The 19323-nt window shown below is 39.2% G+C and overlaps 1 protein-coding gene across 5 annotated transcripts in view; it reads right to left on the minus strand.

Annotated features, from left to right (window-relative positions):
• Positions 1–19323, minus strand: part of PPP2R3A (protein phosphatase 2 regulatory subunit B''alpha) — a 233752-nt gene that overhangs the window by 176907 nt on the left and 37522 nt on the right. For 3 of the 5 annotated variants that reach the window (XM_070375954.1, XM_070375969.1, XM_070375962.1), the window contains exon 2: positions 7810–7963. The exons of 1 other annotated variant lie outside the window; for it this stretch is intronic. The gene's annotated coding sequence lies outside the window, so the exon portion shown is untranslated. Of the gene's footprint in view, positions 1–7809; positions 7997–19323 lie in introns of all 5 variants that reach the window. One more of the 5 variants, XM_070375959.1, reaches the window with a different exon arrangement.

A 19323-nucleotide genomic window follows, 5' to 3' on the forward strand; every position in this document is an offset into this window, starting at 1 on the left:
TCAATGGAGCTTTAACCTACATCACCCTTCTAGCTAATGATGTTGAACATCTTATCCTGTTCTACTGATCAGCCCCATATGTCCCTAGAGAAGTAGTGTTTAAATATTTTGTCTATTCTTATTAATTCCAATAATTTCTTTGAAACCCATATGTGGTTAGAGGCCACCATATTATGCAGTAGAGTCCCAGTTAGTAGGAAGGCGGCTTTCAGAAATTCTGAGACTTTAAAAGAAAATATGAAGAAAAAAAAGAGAAGATATAACAAAAATGAAGACTGACAGGTTTTAAAAATGAAATCTGATGACCCTGTCATAAGTAATCTTACTGAGAAAAAGTGGCGGGAGGAAGAGCTAAAGAACTAATTAAAAATTTAGGTCTTTGAGTTTAAATTTTGAAGGGACATGAATATCACAGAGAGGGAACATAAAACTAAATCCCAAGGGATGGGACCAATTTCAATAAGAAGTTTACAGTGTAAAATAATTTTTTTTTTAAGGTAAAATAAATGAAGATTATTCTCCTGGTATTTGGTTCAGATTCTGTGGGTATCAAATTCTGCCTTTTTGTTTAGATCATGACTCAACTGATGCCCAGTTGTACCTCTGGAATCCTAGACATGGAATCTAATCCAATTATTCTTAATCAGAGATACAATCTAACTCAGAACTATGATGCTATCTTATGTCTCTCAGTAAAAGCCAGTCTGCATGGGTTTGAATCCGAAGCCTGCCACCAACAGCTATGTGGCCTTACAGAAGTTGGTTAACTTTTATCAGCCTGTTTCACCTGCAAAACAGAGATAAAAATAGTAACCATCTCATGAGGATTAAGTGAATATGTTGAATGCTTAGAACAATGCCTAAGACACCGGAAATACTCAATAACTGTTAGCTGTTACTGGTATAATTCACTTATCCAGCATTTTCTACTCTGAGCCAGATGGTGGGATGATGCTGAGTAATTCTTGGTGATGGCCCTCAGCACACTCACTGTTTAATCAGGGCAACAGGGAGGCAAGTACAGCATGGATCAGGAGCACAAAGGTGGGGGTTCTCTTTTCCATATTGCTCTCATAGTAAATACATGTTATCAGAAAAGTTAGAAAAACAGTGTAATTACTCATATCACAATTCAGAAATAACCATTGTTAATATTTTTATGAATGAACATCATGAAATTTTGTGTAAGTATGCTTTACAAAAAAGTTATTTTCTTAGGATATATTCCAAGGTGTAAAATGCTAAGCCAAAAGGAGTGTGTGTATATGCCTATTATTTTTAATGGCTCTAGAAACATACTCTGCTCTCCAGAAAAATGGCAAATTTATATTTCCAATATCAGTGTAGGAGTAGGCCCATCTTTCCATGTTCCAATTTGATAAGATGAAGAAATGAAGTGCATATTTCAATCTGTACCTAAACATCTATTTAGCTAGTAGACATTTTGTGTTCATTCACAAATCCTTTCTTCAAGCCCTTTTGTCCATTTTAAAAGAGAGTATCTAAATCAGACCTCAAAGTCAGGAACGGCTTCCCCAAATAAGGGATGTATGTACCCATTCTTGAGTTCTAAATTCTAACTAATGAGAATTAGATAAGAAGGAGAGGGAGAATACTCTAGAGGGAAACATACATGTGAAGGCTCAGAGGCCTAACATGGCACGGTGAGTTCAGAACAATGATAGTTCCAGCTGATTTCACTGGGGGTGAGGTGGGATGGGGAGGGTACAGACAGGCAAGAGGGGAGGCAACCAGAGAGGAGCAGGAACTGGGCCACAGACTTTCTTGTGTGCTAACCTCAGCAGTCTGAACTTTATTATGAAAACTATGGGAAAAGAAACAAAGACTTTTAAGCTGGGAAGTAACATGGTAAAGTTTATGTTTGAGAAAGACATTCCAGCAGTTGAGTGAAAGTGTGGAAATCAATTAGAAGGCTAATGTAATAATCCATGTAATAAGTGCTAAGACTCTAAACCAAGTAGGTGGCAGAAGTTAATAAACAGGAAGGCACTGATTAAATAGTCAGTGAGAAAGAATTCACAGAAGAGGAGGAGGAGGAGAGAGTAAAAAGGGAGGAATCTTGGGTTTCTGATTTAGGTACTTGGAGGACTAATGTTATCACTTCCAACATGTTTTTTGTTTTTGTTTCATGGGAGGTGGTCATAGAAAACATGAAGGGTTTTATTCTGAATGTGTTGTTTGAAGAGGTAACACACATGGATCATCCAAGTGGTGATGAGTGGATGAAATGTGAATGTAAAAACCTTCAGGTCAGCAGCAAGATCTGGGTGGGAGAGGCAGCTCTGAGAGGTCACTCAGAGTGTGTGCACATAAGTGAGAAGGGCTCTGGGCTGAGGACCATAGACATTTCTGGGTTAAAGAGAAGAACAGAATTCTTAGGAGGGATCCCAAGAAACAACTCTCAAGGATGTTGAAGGAGAAACTTTCAAAATGGACATCATTAGTGATTTGGTGCTGCCGAGAGATCAAGGAAAAACAAAAATTACCCACTGGATTTGCCAGTGTGAAGGTCACTGGTAACCTCAGTAAGTGAGATTTCAAAAACCAACAAACCCCAAAGACTATGGCATAGTTCCAAAGACTATGTACGCACAAGAGGTATGTATAATTAAAAATACCTGTCAATAGAAGTCCAAAAGAACTAAGTAAAAAGAGTCCTAAATGATAAGAAAGCATTGTATTCTAGTTTGAGATTTTTCTTTCTAAATGGCACATGAAACGAGTGTTTTACAATGTTCAATTTGATGTAATATCAGTCTAAACATGTTATATCAGGGGTAGAAAGCAGAGAGGGAGGGAAATTAAGAGATGATATTTTGAATATTTACATTTATTCCTCTTCAGGTCTTTTTGCGCATTGCCTGCCCACTTCCCCCAAGCCTTTCATCTTTTCTGTTCCTTCATCTCCACAATGGGCCAGAGTCTGTTTTCCCAATTTCTGTCTAAGTGGTTCATATGCACTCTAAGTGGTTCAGCGTTCACTCAACAATCCCTATTACTTCCATGTTAATTGGTGTATGACTATGTTAACAAGTACTCTCCAGTGGCTCCTGGTATTCCTTCAGTGCAAACATCCCAATGAAGTGGATTTCTTGTGAAACAGAGGCAGCCAACAAGAAAAGTTAGGAGGGAGAACTGGATTTTGAAGGATGAGAGCCTTAGCAGGTGAAGATGGGATTTAACTGGTGGGGAAGATCCCCTAGAGAAGGAAATGGCAACCTACTCCAATATTCTTGCCTGGAAAATCCCATTGAGCCTGGCAGGCTATAGTCCATGGGGTCTCAAGGAGTCAGACACAACTGAGCACACACATGCATATAAGCAAAAAGGAATTCAACAAAGGTACAGAGATACAGCAGATATTCTACTGTATAATTAAGAGAGAGCTTTGTGTGTTTGGAGAAGTAGCAGGACTTTGGTATTGGTAAGGCTGAAAATGTACAGTACGGATTTTACAGTTTTAAGGTCTCCTTCAAACATTAAGAACAAAAATAGGAATGTAAACTCGATCTTCAAAGAACCTAAGAGACGTCAGTAACCCCAAATCACTGTATATGAAGACAGAAAACTGCAGCGGGATAGTAAGTGACTTAGCAGAGTAGAGGAGAAAGGGATACTAATGACAAACACACCAACTCCCCCTGCACAACCCCAGAAGGCCCAGGTTAGGAGGTACCAAAAATCACAGAAAATGGGCTAGGGTAGAGGACAGACCACAAGGGGAGTGCTTATAAGTTTGAAAGGAATAGAGTTCTCCCGACCCTTACTCCACAAACTCAGAAAATCATCCCTCCTTTTCTGCTAAGACAGGAATCCTATTTGTTGGTGAAAAAACCTGAACCAGAAAAACACCAACCTCAGGCCATCACACATAAAAAGGGTGGTAAAGGACTAAAAGTTGAGTAAAGGTCTACTTTCTGAATAAGCCCACCAGCCTCCTTATCCCAGCTCAAGTCCAGGTCAGTCACCAAAACCAGGTTTATTATCTCCAGCTCCCAGCCCCCACTATTAAAGAATTCTTCTTCTGGAGATTAGAAAGCCCATCTGATCACATGATCACCTTACAGAGAAGCCCACTAATTGACAAAAGAATTCTATTCCTTTCAAACTTTCAAACACTCCCCGTCTTCACTAATTGACAAATGCTACTCCAAAACAGATCTTCCTCTCAGCTCTCTGAGTGCCTGCTAAGTCGCTTCAGTCATGTCTGACTCTTTGCAACCCTATGGACCGTAGCCTGCCAGGCTCCTCTGTCCATGGGATTCTCCAGGCAGTACTGGAGTGGGTTGCCACGCCCTCCTCCAGGGGATTTTCACAACCCAAGCATCAAACTCGCACCTCTTACACCTCCTGCATTGACAGGTGGGTTCTTTACCACTAGCTCTACCTGGGAAGCCACTCAGCTCTTAGAGTCTCACTTTTATTTTAAATCAGCTTTACCGATGTATAATTCGCAGAGTAAAAATGTTCATTTTAGATGAATAGTTCAAGGAAATTTAGCAAGAACCACTGTTCTAGAAGAGAGGGAAAATTTACATTGCCCTAAAACTATTTCTGTGCCTCTCCCAATCAATTGTGCCCCTGCAATATTTGACAACTGCTCATCTGAGTCCTATCACCATAGATGCGTTCTGCCAGTTCTCGACCTTCACATGACTGAAGATGTGTATATACGAGATGTACACACATTTTCAGTCTGGATTCCTTCATTTTGCATAATGGCTTTGAGATTCATCCATGTTATTGCATGCATCAATAGAATATACCTTTTTACTGCTTAGCAGATATCCTACTATATAATTAAATACACCCAAATTCATCTTATCTATTCAGTTAATGGACATCTGGGTTGTTTCTAGTTTGGACTATTATGAATTAAAACTGCTAAGAACTTTCAAGTAAAAGTCTTTTTTGTCAATAAGCATTCATTTCTTTTGGGTAACTAACAATGGAATTAATGAGTCATGAGAAGTGTACATTATATAAAAACCTGTAAAATAGTTTTTCAAAGTGGTTCTGCCATTTTATGGTCCCATCAGCAACACTCTAGAGCTCTAGTTGCCCTACAACCTTTTGGATACTTATCAGTTTCCTTAATTTTAGCCATTTTAGCAGGTGTGAAGTGGTATCCCACTGTGGTTTTAATTTGCATTTCCCTGATGACTAATGATGTTGAGCAATTTTTATATGCTTTTCTAAAAATTGGGGTATAGTTGCTTTATAATGTGCTAGTTTCTGCTCTACAACAAAGTGTCAAATGCTTATTATTAGCAATTCATATACAATTCTTTTTTTGGTTAAGTTTCTATTCAAATCTTTTGGGTTGCTTTTGACTACTGAGTTCTAAAAGCTCATTTACATATTTTAGATGTAGATATTGTCTCTTGGTCTGTGGCTTTCCTATCCAGTTTCTGAGCAGTAGCTTTTGAAGAATAGGAGATTTTAATTCCAATTTTAATTCTAATAATTTTATTAATCCAATTAATCAAAGTATCTTGTGTAGTTAATAAATTTGTATCCTGTCTTAAAATTTCTGTCTATCTTAAGGTCATAGATGCCTTAAGGTTTTTAGGGGTTTCAAGTGTCTCTGATCTATTTTGAAATAATTTTCATGTATGGAATGAGGCTGAATTTCAACATTATCCTGCATCACTTGTTCAAAAGACTAACCTGTCCCTACTGAACTGTGTTGGAGCCTCTGTTGAAAAGCAAATCACCATACATATAGACTTATTTCTGGATTCTCTATTCTTTTGTCTTTGTATATACCAATACTATTCTGTTTTAATTATTGTAGCTTTATAGTAAGCCTTAAGATAATAATGTAAATGCACCATTTCTTCTTTTTCAGAATTGTTTCGGCTATTCTAGGTCCTCTGCACTTCCATAGTGATACTGGAATCACTGTGCCTATTTTCACAAAGAAATATGCAGGGGTATTGACTGGAATTTCATTTAATCTAAATCATTGGTGACAATGGAGACCTTAACAATATCAAGTCTTCAATCATTATAATCCATGAACATAAATGTATCTCTCCATGTATTTACATGCTCTTTCATTTCTCTAAGCAATGTCTATAGGCCTTTCATTAAATTTACTTCCAAATATTTCACGTTTTATGATGCTAATACAAATGGTAGTTATACTAATTTCATTTTCCACCGTGTTTGTTGTTGGTATAGAAAAATACAGCTGATTTATGTATATTGATCTTATCACTTGCCACTGGGCTAAATTCATTTATTAAAGGATTTGGGGGAGGGTAAATTCCTTGGGATTTTTCATATAGACTATCGTATTGTCTGATACTAGAGAGTTTTACTTTTTCCCTTTCCAATATTTACTGCCTTACTGACCATTGCACTGGTTAGAATCTTCAGAACAATACTGACTAGAAATATGAGTTCAGAAATCCTTGCCTTGTATCTGATCTTAGGGAAAAGTACTCAGTCTTTCACCATGATGAGAGCTGCAGATTTTTTAGTAGATATCCTTTATCAGATTGAGAAAGTTCTATTTCTAGTTTGTTGAGATTTTTAAAAAATCTCATGAGGTGGTTTAGTTCTGTTAAATATCTATTCTGAACCTGTTGAGATGGTCACATAATTTTTACCCTTTATTTAGCTAATGTGATGGAAGGGGGGTGAGAAAACTGAAATTCAGCTTCAGGCATGGGCTGTTTTCGTAGGGCATCCCGAAGAGATACTTCCCATTCAGATGAATATACATGGCAGTAAAGAGACAGGAGTTGAAAATAAAAACTTGGGAGTAAGTGTCAGATAAAGGTTTTAAAGTCACAAGAGTGTACAAGACTGATCTGCACAGAATGAGAAATAAGACAAAGACAAAACTCTGAGGAAGGCTGATATGTATAGGGTGAAGAGAAGGATGCAAGGAAGGAGACAGAGACTGCATTTTCAAAAGGCAGGAAGAGAACCAGCCAAATGTGACATGGAAGTCAAGGGAGCAAAGTGCTACATTCTTCCAACATTCTCAATTCTGAAGAGTTTGTGTACCAATAAACATTAAAACTATACTTTTGTTTTGTACATGTTTCTCCCTAATTTCATGTAGAAATTTGAGGAGTTAATAAAACCTTAAACAGCATACATATAATGATGGAAAATAGAGAATGATGTTACACAATTTTTTATGTTGCTATTTGTGTGTTCTATTTCAGGAAACACCTGGAGCAGAGAGTATGAGGTAAAGAACTTCCACCACTTATCTCAGCTGATGAAAGGGTTCAAGAAGAAAATGATCTGCATAAATCATAGACGCAAGGGACGACTGTTTGAATATCCGTGTTATTTAAATAGGACATTCTGGAGACTAGATAAGGAAAAATTGTAGAAAAGTGCTTAAAACTTTTTTTTTTTTTAAAACACAGTACATAAGGTGTGATGATTCAGAAGGAATGAGTCATTTAGAAATAATAAGATAGTCTGCCTGGAAAACACCGGCACTCTGTAGTGGATGACTCAGTATGGAAACTGATCCCAAGAGAACAATTTAGAGGGATACAAAAACATATACTACAGAGCTACTTGTAGGCTAAAAAAAGGAGACCTGGAATATTTTATCTGTTGTGTTCACTTCAAAAATTGTTGAGAAAATAAGAAATCTCATAGAAGGCAATATTTTTCTGATGCTCAAAGAAACTATATATATGAACATGAAAGAACAATGTTCTAGGTTTAACGCTGATGTCTTTACTTTTAAGAGCATCTCAGCAGCAGGCCTAATTTGAGCATACAGGATCTAGGAAGTGCTTAAAGACTTACTTTTTTCTTTACTCCAGTGGAGGAGGAGGAAATGTGGCTGAGGGAAAAAGCACCAGGTGGGCAGGCAGGAGTTCCTCGTCCAGCTTCTACTTCTGCACTGACAAGCTCAGTAAGACGGTCAAGTCAATGCCCTCACTGGGATTCGCCTTCTCCTCTGGAAAAACAGGACAAGTGATGGTTCTGGGGTCTAGGGAACACAAGAAAAGCAAAACATTCTTTCTTGCCTTGAATTACAAAAAAGCAATATTTTACCTAAAAACTACTCTGTATTTTTTTGATAGGGGAAGCACAATGAACTGGGTATTAATTTTTTAAAAATATTTATTTATTAGGCTGTGCCGGTGTTTAGCTGAGGCACACAAGAGGTTTAGTTGTGGCATGTGAACTCTTAGTTGTAGCATGTGGGACCTAGTTCCCTGACTAGGGATCAAACCTGGGCCCCCTGCATTAGGAGTACGGAGTCTCAGCCACCGGACCACCACGGAAGTCCCTGAACTGGCTATTAATTTTTAATGCATGTCATTTGCAAAACTACCGATTTCTGAGTATTGGCTCTAAGTGGCAAATCATGAAGTTAAACTTTGTGCATGTGAGCACGCTCACTCACTCAGTCCTGTCTGACTCTTCGCAATCCCATGGACTGTAACCTACCAGGCTCCTCTGCTCACGTGATTTGCCAGACAAGAATACTGGAGTGGGTTGCCATTTCCTTCTCCAGGGAATCTTCCTGACCCAGGGATCCAAATGGAGTTTCCTGCATCTCTTGCATTGGCAGGTGGACTCTTTACCTTTGAGCTACCTGGGAAGTCTGGTGGTTAAACTTTGACCATTGTATAATTAAAAAATTCTCTATAATACATTCCAAAACATCAACAATAGCTATCTCCATTGCTGCTAGTACTTTAAGTTACTCTGATTCATACATTTCCCTTTTCTAAGGCTTTTCTTATTTTGGAGCAGATCATATAAAGATAAAATCACATTCTGTAGATGAAAATCATTTGGATGATGTAGAAGAACATATATACAACCCAGTTTAATAAACATTTGATGCTACTACAAGCCAGGTACTCTTCAAGACAAGTAAACTACAAATCCTATAATTTTGCCTCAAGCGAGCTTACAGTGTAAGTAGGCAGAGAAAAGAATATTTTTTATATCAAGGAAGGCACCCCAGAGAGCAGGACTGCCAAGCCCAGTTTGGAATGGAGCAGAAGCAGTGGCTGCTGAAAGAAATGGAAGATGCCTTGTGGATAAAGAGGGCCAGGCAGGAGGTGGCCTGGGAGATATGAGGAGCTCCTGGGAGTTTGGTGTTATTTCAATGTCAAGTGTGAAGAGAGGCTTCTAGGTGCTACCACTAAAGGGGTGGGGAAGAGGCAACAGCATCAGAGACTCCCGAGCGGCTTCAGTGGGGGTGGGGGGACTCAGTCAGGTTTACACTGTGGGCGTATCACGGTGTAGCACTGCGGAGGACAGAGCTGGGGAAGCAAGACCAACGCCAGGCAGAGCAGGTAGAAGGGCTCTGCACAGAGATTTCAGAAGAGAATCAGTGAGGCTGTAAATGAAGGCAGCTCAAAGGCTTATGTGACTACCTGTGATCACAAATCTATGAGCACAATCTGAATGTAAGTTATCTTTATTTCTTTTTAAAAATTTCTTTCTTTCTTTTTGGTGCTGGGTCTCTGTTGCTGCGTGGACTTTTTCTAGGTGTGGGGAGCAGGGGCTACTCACTGTTGTGGCTTCTCTTGCTGTGGAGCCTCCCATGGGCTCAGCAGTTGTGGCTCCCGGGCTCTAGAGCACAGGCTCAAAAGCTGTGGTGCACAGGCTTAGTTGCTCCACAGCATGTGGGATCTTTCCCGATTAGGGATTGAACCTGGCCTCCTGCACTGGCAGGCAGATTCTTTACCACTGAGTCACAGGGAAGTCCATAAGTTATCTTTAAATCCTGTTCTTTTCCGTATCCCTGTGCAAGTACAAATTCTGGCCAAAGCTGACAACAGATCCTACATTCAGTTTTATTAGGTAATTATGGATCTTTAAAAAGAAAAAAGGACTATTTGTTAATGTATACTAAGTACCTGAAATGTTTAGGGTATCACAGAAAACAAGCAAAACTCCTGACTGTAGGAACTTCCAAAATAAATGAGGCAAAGAAGAATAAATCAATCCATTCAACTGGGGTATACAGGGGTATACTGGGGGGCACTTCTGGGCCTTGATGGAAATCACATTCTCGTGACAGTTCCTTTTAGAACATAATTTTTACATCCATCTTTCTTTTTCTGACAAGTTTATTGAGGTACAAGTGATCAGAGAAGCTCTCCAGAGGCAAGTGGACAATTCTAGGTGATGACCAGGAACCTGAGTAAAATAAATAGAAGCCTGAGTCAGGGGGAAACTTGCTTGAATGGGACGATAACAGACCAGGGAAAAATCCCCAAAGATGGCATGGATGGCAGTAGCTGCTGAGGAGTCTGAAACTGCTTTGAACGTAGCTTGGATTTGACAGATTGAAGTTATAACTGCTTATTTCTTAAACAACAGTTTTAATCTTTGTAAAAGTAATGACTGAGATATAAGACATGACTGCTGGGAAAAAAAAAGAGAAAGAGAAAATACAAAGAGGAAAATAAAGATCACACCCAGAGACAGTATCAATATGAAGATTTTTCCCCTTTTTGACTTTCAACACACACATAAACATACACATAAATAGACATGTGGAATTTTACAAATATTTATCAATTTTTAAAACAAAAGTGAGACAATTATAGTTTATCATCTGCCGTTTCCACTTAAGACAGGAAAACACCTTTTCATGAAAATTAAAATCATGGCATACATCCTAGATACAATCTGTGGACATACCAAATTTACTTGTTCAGCTCTTTACTAAGGCACATTAAAGCTCTATGATAAAGGTGCATAAAGGAAGCAAGCAGCAAGCAAATAATAAAACTGACTTCAGCTGTGACAGTATTTTCAATATTTTAAAGGTGGAAAGAGGTAAGACATGGAAGCTCATGAGATTTTAGTGTTCCAGACACAAGATGAATAATGTCTGATTCTGGAATTCTTTGTGGATGAAGAGTTTCCAACTGAAGCCGGAAAAAAAGGAAAAGACTGCAGCCCAACACACACTAAAAATGAAGTAATTTCAAATCTTCACATCTGCAGAACAGATAGAATGTCAAAGACAGCACCCAGACAACTAAAAGCAGTGGGTGGACTGCCAGGGAAAAACCAACTGCCATTCTGGTGACCATCCATAACCACGGCTTTCCCAGGAAGTGACACACTGCTCTAGCACAAAGCACGCCGAACCTCTCTCATAAGGCGAGAGGCCACCTTCAGACTTCATGGACCTTCTTCAGGCCTCGCTTCCTCCAGCGCTTGGCTGGGCTCTGTGAATTACAAACAGCTCGTCAGAGTTCCCTTGGAAGCTGCCAATACTAGCCATTTCCCACTGCAATTAGAATAGCTCTGCTGTTATCTGCTTTACTGGGTTGGCCAAAAAGTTCCTTCCATTTTAAAATAAAAATAAAAGACATATTTTTCATTTTCACCAAGCACTTCACTGAACAATGTATTCAATGTTTTGTTCCAGTATCTTCTGCCATTTTTCAGGCAACTTCATAATTCTATCTTCGCAAAACTTTTTCTCTTTTTGAGCAAAAAACTGTTCCAGGTGCTTTTTACAGTCTTTTAGGGAATTGAAATTTTTCCATTAAGAGAACTTTTTAAAGACTGAAATAAATGGAAATCTGAAGTTGGAATATCTGATGAATATGGTGGGTGAATCAGAATATCCCAGTCAAGCTGTAACAGTTTTTGCCTGGTTATCAAAGAAACATGCAGTCTTGCTTATCCCGATGAAAGATTATGAGCTTCTATTCACAAATTTTGGACACTTAGCATCAACTGCTGCTTTCAGTTGGTCTAACTGGGAGCAGTACCTGCTGGAATCAATCGTTTGGTTTTCTGGAAGGAGCTCATAAGAGAGGACTCCCTTCCAATCCCATCATATACACAACATCACCTTCGTTGGATAAAGACTGGCCTTTGGTGTGGTTGGTGGTGGTTCATTTCACTTGCCCCATGATCTCTTCTGTTCCACATTATTGTACGGTATTTACTTTTCATCACCTATCACAATTTGTCTTAAAAAACTGAATGTTTTGGTTATGTTTCAGTAGAGAATCACATGTGTAAATATGGTTAAGAAGTTCTTTTTCGCTTAACTTACGCGGAATCCAAACATCAGAGCAATTTAACATAACCAAGCTGGTGTAAATGACTAAGTTGGGTCCCTTAGTGTAGTGTTGATTGTTCTTAATTAATGTCTCAGTTTGATCACTATCAACTTCAACTGTTCTACTATAAAGCATCGTCCAGCAAAGAATCTCTAGCATGCAACTTTGCAAACCACTTTTGACATGTTCAGGCTTCCCTCATAGCTCAGTTGGTAAAGAATCCACCTGCAATGAGGAGACCCCACTTCAATTCCTGGGTTGGGAAGATCTGCTGGAGAAGGGATAGGCTACCAACTCCAGTATTCTTTGGCTTTCCTTGTGGCTCAGCTAGTAAAGAATCCACCTGCAATGCAGGAGACCTGGGTTCAATCCCTGGGTTGGGAAGATCTCCTGGAGAAGGGAAAGGCTACCCACTCCAGTATTCTGGCCTGGAGAATTCCATGGACTACATAGTCCATGGGGTCGCAAAGAGTCAGACATGAACAACTGAGTGACTTTCACTTTCACTTTTCACTTGACATGTTCAATCAGTCACAGCACCTTCTCTATACACTGCAAAAATCTTTCCTTACATTTCAGTTGTGTTTTTACTTTTCTTGAAATAATAAAGCATAATATGCTGAAATAACTGCTTCTTTTCTTCCATTTTCAATATTAAAATGGCTACACAAAAATTCACCTATTTTGGTGAGTTTTCTGAAAAATGAGCGCTGATACGACAGCTGTAACAATACAACCTAACAAAATTGTGTTGAATGAAGTTAAATACACTGAGCCCTACTAAAGCCATCTTACAGGAAAAAACTGAATGAACTCTTTGGCCAACCCAATATATATTGGATGGATCTCTAAAATATATTTTATTTGAAAAAATACAAATAGCTCAAAATTATTCTTAAAAATCATGTGATTAAAAAAATAACATTCACCATTCAGATTGTTAATCACAAAGGTACAAATATAAATTTATAATGAAGGGATCTGAAAGTCACCACCGTAACACCTTAGTTAAACTTAGAATCACTAACGGTGGGATATCAGATAATACGTAGCTCCCAACTGGATGCATTATGAAACCTGAATATCACGCATGGACTTTTCTTGCCAAGAATATTTAGCTTTAATCAAATTTTCAGATTTAACATTCATTTATAGGAAATATAGGCAATAGAGAAATAAGTTTTAAACCACCATAGGTAAACAGAGAAGTTCATGATATGGCTCATTCTCTAAGACAACTGGCCAGGTCTCTTCAATAAGTCAGTATCATGAGGGAAAAAGCACAAGTGTGGAGCTTGGTTGGAGGGAAGGGGCATGACAGAAAAAATATCAACTATAAAGGCTCTGAGGTGGGAACACATCTTCATATTTTAGCAAGGTGAGAATGCCAGTGTGACTAGACTTTGACTTTTACTGAATGAGATAGGAAGCTACTAAGGAATTTTAAGCAGAGAAATTACATGATCTGACTTACTTTTAAAACAAGATCATTTTAGTTGCTCTTATGGGAACAGACTACAGGGACGAGAGTAGAAGTAGGCAGCCCAAAAAAGGGTGCCAAATTTGCTTAGAATATTCCAGGCAAAAGATGATGTTGGCTTGAACCAAGTGACAGTAGAGGAAAGCTGAAAAGTCAGATTCTGGATATATTTTGAAACAAGAGCCAATGAGACACATGTGAGAGCTTTGTGGAAAAGAGAGAGGTCAAGGGTGAATCTAAGGGTTGCTTTTTTTTTTAAAACAGTTGTTTCTTTTCCTGAACAATTGGAAGAAGAAAACTGAGATAATTCAGACTGGGAAGACTGCAGGAAGAACCAATTCATTGGTGGGAGATGAATCAGTGGTGGCAAGGTGGTCAGTAACTCAATTTTGGCTGTTACTTTTGAGATGCCTACTAGACATTCAGATAAAGATGTGCAGAATGCTGTTAGAGAATTAAACCTAGACTTCTGGGGAGAGATTTAGGCTGGTATAAATTCGAGACTCATAGTTAAAGCCTTGAGACTAGATGAGATCACCAAGGGAGGGAATATAGAAAGAAAATACATACATATATATCCTATAATAAATCTTATTCTTTAAGATTCTACAGAAATCTATGTTTCTATATAGGAACGGAATAAGAAAGAAGCAACCAAGGCTAAGACTAGGTGCTGTTCAATAGAACTGTCTGAGATGATGAAATATTTTATATATCTGTGCCATTCATGTGGCTCTCAAATACCTGAAATATGGCTAATGCAACTGAATAGTTGAAAATTTAAATTAAGTAGCTACATGAGCTAATGGCTACAGTAGAGTAGTACCTACAGTACTTAGAGTCTGAGGGAATGAAGTGGAATCAGCAGAGAAGACAGAAAAGAAGTGGTCAGGAAGGGAGGAATTGTGAGACAGTTCTCCATGGGTCTCTCATGATTCTATACACATTGCAAGCAAGGCACTGCCTGTCTTGATAATTAGTGATAAGATATTTTATATAATATGACAGTTCCACATGATCTTTTTCAAGACTGTCTGTATAGCAAACGACCTTGGAACACTTGATACTGCCTCCCTCTGGAGCAAAGAGAAGGCATGCTAACTGCCCATCATAAAAGATTTGCATTCTCTAAGATCAGGCTGCCTTTCTAATAACACAACCTACCATGCCAGTAGCTGTAGTTTGGCCCCTTTCACACTGCCTCAGAGTGACTGGGCTAAGGGAACCAGTACAAAAAGACTCCTACTGTGGCTACTGCTATTGCTATGTTATTACAGACAATTTACCTGTCTCTGATCCATAAGTCTTGTGCCTTCTACCACCATTCATGAAACTAATGGAGTTTCTGTAGTGTAGTGGTTATCACATTCACCTCACACCATTCATGAAACTGGCAAGCTAAACTGCTGGCTTACAAACAGGGTAAAATCTAAGATATTGCACAGTTCTTGACAAATATTTTAAAGTGAATAAGGTATTTCAAGGAGGACAGAGTGGTTAATTCTGTTCCTGAACGTTAAACCAGGTAAGTATAGAAAAATGTGTTGATGAAATTTGGGAAGCAGAAATATGACTGGCAACCAGTCCATTCTGAAGGAGATCAGCTCTGGGATTTCTTTGGAAGGAATGATGCTAAAGCTGAAACTCCAGTACTTTGGCCACCTCATGTGAAGAGTTGACTCATTGGAAAAGACTCTGATGCTGGGAGGGATTGGCAGCAGGAGGAGTAGGGGATGACAGAGGATGAGATGGCTGGATGGCATCACTGACTTGATGGACGTGAGTCTGAGTGAACTCCGGGAGTTGGTAATGGACAGGGAGGCCTGGAGTGCTGCGATTCATGGGGTTGCAAAGAGTCGGACACGACTGAGCGACTGATCTGATCTGATCTGAGTTAAAAAAACAAAAAAAAGAATGCGAAGACAGAAATTATTGATAGAATATAGACAACTTTTACAAGAAGTTTTGCTGTGAAGTTTAACTGAAATAAGGTAATAGAGAGGAAGGTGGAGTCAAGGAGAATTATTTTTTAAATTGCATATTTTAAATATGCAATACAAGCATATTTTCATGTATAAAACAATGACTCAGAGAGGGTAAAACTGATGTAAGAGAAAGAATTACAAAGCACTTAGGTTAATAGGAAAGAAAGCAGAGTATATGGATACTATGGCAAAGAGTGGGTAGGTATGGTGGTGAAAGCTTTTGAATGTATGCAAGGGAGAGATGCTGATGACGATGGACTCCAAGCTTCTATCCTACCTCCAGAAATTGTAACCCATCACTGGGCCCTACAGAACACATGTATGCTGCTGCTGCTGCTGCTGCTAAGTCGCTTCAGTCATGTCCAACTCTATGCGACCCCACGGACGGAAGCCCACCAGGCTCCCCCGTCCCTGGGATTCTCCAGGCAAGAACACTGGAGTGGGTTGCCATTTCCTTCTCCAATGCGTGAAAGTGAAAAGTGAAAGTGAAGTCACTCAGTCATGTCTGACTCTCAGCAACCCCACGGACTGTAGCCTACCAGGCTCCTCCATCCATAGGATTTTCCAGGCAAGAGTACTGGAGTGGGATGCCATTGCCTTCTCCGAACACATGTATAGACATCAGCAAATTCCCCAGATCTTGGATCTCTTCTCTGACACTTTCTTCAACTCCCTCTACTTTCTTATTTAAATTGAATCTGTACTTTCCCCTGAGGATGCTGTTTCCTTGTAGCCCTCTTAGATGATGACTCTTTTCCACACCCTTCAAACATGAGGCCTGGTAGAAGCCCTTCTTGTTCTGCATTGCTTCTCTGCCTGCCCTCCCCCTAAATCCCCTGCTCTGAGTCACATACCATTCAATTCTATCACCCACCTGCCTTCCTTATTGCAGGATTTAAGGCTCCCCAAAGTCACTCCCTTTCATTCCTTGATTTTAGCTTTTAGCTCACTGTCATTCCAACAGTATTTCTAGTTTATTTCTTATTGATTTTGACAGTCAAATAGATAATCCATCTGATATCCTGGCCTCTTTGGTTCTTGACCTTTTCTCTACAATGTTAAATATACTGATCTTGTTCTCTAATCCGTCTCAGCCACTTTCTCCCATGATCTTACCCTAAGCCTTTAGAATATCCAGAAGTATATTTTAAGAGCCACACATATGAAGGAGTAGCATTTACCCAAAATGTGCTAGTGAGCTGAGAGTAAGTGGGCTTCCCTGGTGGCTCAGTTGGTAAAGAATCTGCCTGCAATGCAGAAGACCTGGGTTTGATCCCTGGGTTGGGAAGATCTCCTGGAGAAGGGAATGGCAATCCACTCCAGTATTCTTGCCTGGAGAATTACAAGGACAGAGGAGCCTGGAGAGCTACATTCCATAGGACCACAGAATCGAACATGACTGAAGTGACTTTCACTTTCAGAGTAAGAACATCCTCTCTAGGACTCCACTGGCAAAGTCAAGATGGTCATTCATCAGGCAAAAGACCATCCTCTGCAGGGATTATGCTACCATCATCAGCAGATAATGAGACAGCAAGAAAGAGAACTAGGAATACTTCTTTGAGTACTCTTATCGTGGGCCTGTATTCCTTAGATACAGGGGAGAGGTATGTGTGAATACCTGGGAGGGAGAAGCAGAGGCATGCTGCTGTGTTGACTGATCCTTCTTGAACTGGACTTGCAAAGGGAAGATTAGTATTATCACTTCAAAAGTATTCATATGCTAGGTATTATGTTGAACACTTAAATGCATTTTCTAATGTATTTTTATGCCAGCACTGAATACAGTGTTATCTCTATTTCACAGATGAGTAGACTGAGGCTAAGTTTAAAAAAAAAAAAAAAAACTTGCTCATATTACATACTTAGAAAGAGGAAAAACTGACTGAGCATAATTTTCTTTAACATCAAAGCCCCTCTGTCTTACACCATGGCCATATTAAAGGCAAAGGAGGTGGGATAGACAGTACTTGAGTCCTTGCCATAATTTCAGATTTCTCAACATATAGGGAAGGAAATACCTCAAATCTCAGCAGGAACAAGAAAGGGAAAAAAAGGCTAGAAGGACAGAAAGATGGAAGGATGGCAAGAAGGAAGGAAGATCGGAAGGAGTGAAAAAGGAAGGATGGACATAAATCTACAGAACCCTGAAGTTCTTTGTAGTAACCTGGATAAAAAGAACATAAAAGGTTCTTTTTTAATCTCAATTTTGTGTTTCAGAAACCATGATAACTTAATAAATTTATTAGTGAATAATGAAATTGTGCCACATAAAGTAGCCAAACAAAATACATAAGATACATTAATAGAGTAAAATGTAGACCCTTAAGGACCAATGAATAATGTTAATGCTACCTATCTGAACTTTAGACCACAAGTATATTACCAAATTTTATAACCATAATTAAGACAATGGGCTTGTTCAATAATAAAGCTGAGAAATAATTAAAGGCATATACATACATGGCATCATATCCAGAAGCAGAGCTATACATAAGACATGCCATAAAGTCAAGCGTGTAGTTTAATTTTTTTCTTTAGAACAAGAGACCTATAAGATTAAATCAAGGAAGGAAATGAAAAATGCAGAAGACTGTAAACATGCAAGAGCGTCAAGCATCAGGGCAAGAAAAAAAATTAATGTATTAATAAGTGTGAAATACGAGATTTGATTTGGAGGAAAAGAAATACAAAAGTTTAGTGCAAAGATTTTCTGAATAAAAGAAGCTTGGAAATAATTTCCATTTATTCACAAGGCATTTATTAAGCATTTGCTGCTGCTAAGTCGCTTCAGTCGTGTTTGACTCTGTGCGACCCCACAGATGGCAGCCTACCAGGCTCCCCCGTCCCTGGGATTCTCCAGGCAAGAACATTGGAGTGGGCTGCCATTTCCTTCTCCAATGCATGAAAGTGAAAAGTGAAAGTGAAGTCGCTCAGTCATGTCTGACTCGTAGCGACCCCATGAACTGCAGCCTACCAGGCTTCTCCATCCATGGGATTTTCCAGGCAAGAGTACTGGAGTGAGTTGCCATTGCCTTCTCCATTAAGCATTTATAGCACTGCTAAGTTTTTCAAGAACACAGATGATGGGATTCAGGTGGCAGTGTGATGGATCAGGGAAGCAGAAGTAGAAATGAGCCAGAAAGCCACTGCAATTTACTCATCCTCATATCCTCAATATGAAGCCAGTGCACAGCATAAAACAGGAATTCAGTGTTATTTTCTTAATATATTAACTGTTAGATGCTGCGGAGCACCCCAAAATTCAACTGAGGGAGAGAAACAGAGCAAATGGAAATATCTGGAACAGCCCAGTTGAAATTTCTACAGGCAAGAAGGAAATGCAGATTATTTTGAGCTGACGATTTTCAGTTTTCAAGTGTCTCTCAAAAGAACTCAGTGCTTCCCCATTTCTGTTTGTGCCCTGGATACAGTTTTGATATCTTATTTATAGAGCCAATTGATGCCCTCTATTTAACCAACCTTAATGTATCTCAGTTGAAATCATACTATAAATAAGATCACTGGTTCACTTTTGCACAGATTCAGCAAATCTCTGAGCCTGTCCACTGGAAGAGTGCAGGAAGCACTTGTATATCTTTAAGTCAATTTCGGGCAAAAGGTTGTGGTCTTCTGGGCTGCATAGTAGTACCCAACTAAACAAAACAATCCTTGTGGCACAAGTCTCAGCCACCACCTCTAGTGGGCCTCTGTGGCCACAATTTCAGCAGAAAAAATTTTAACAGGTTGTATTTGGGAGAGTAGGGAGCTGGGAAAGAGGATGCTGAGATCAGAC

The sequence above is a fragment of the Bos mutus genome, chromosome 1, assembly GCF_027580195.1.
Source record: "Bos mutus isolate GX-2022 chromosome 1, NWIPB_WYAK_1.1, whole genome shotgun sequence".
In the NCBI taxonomy this organism is placed as follows: domain Eukaryota; kingdom Metazoa; phylum Chordata; class Mammalia; order Artiodactyla; family Bovidae; genus Bos; species Bos mutus.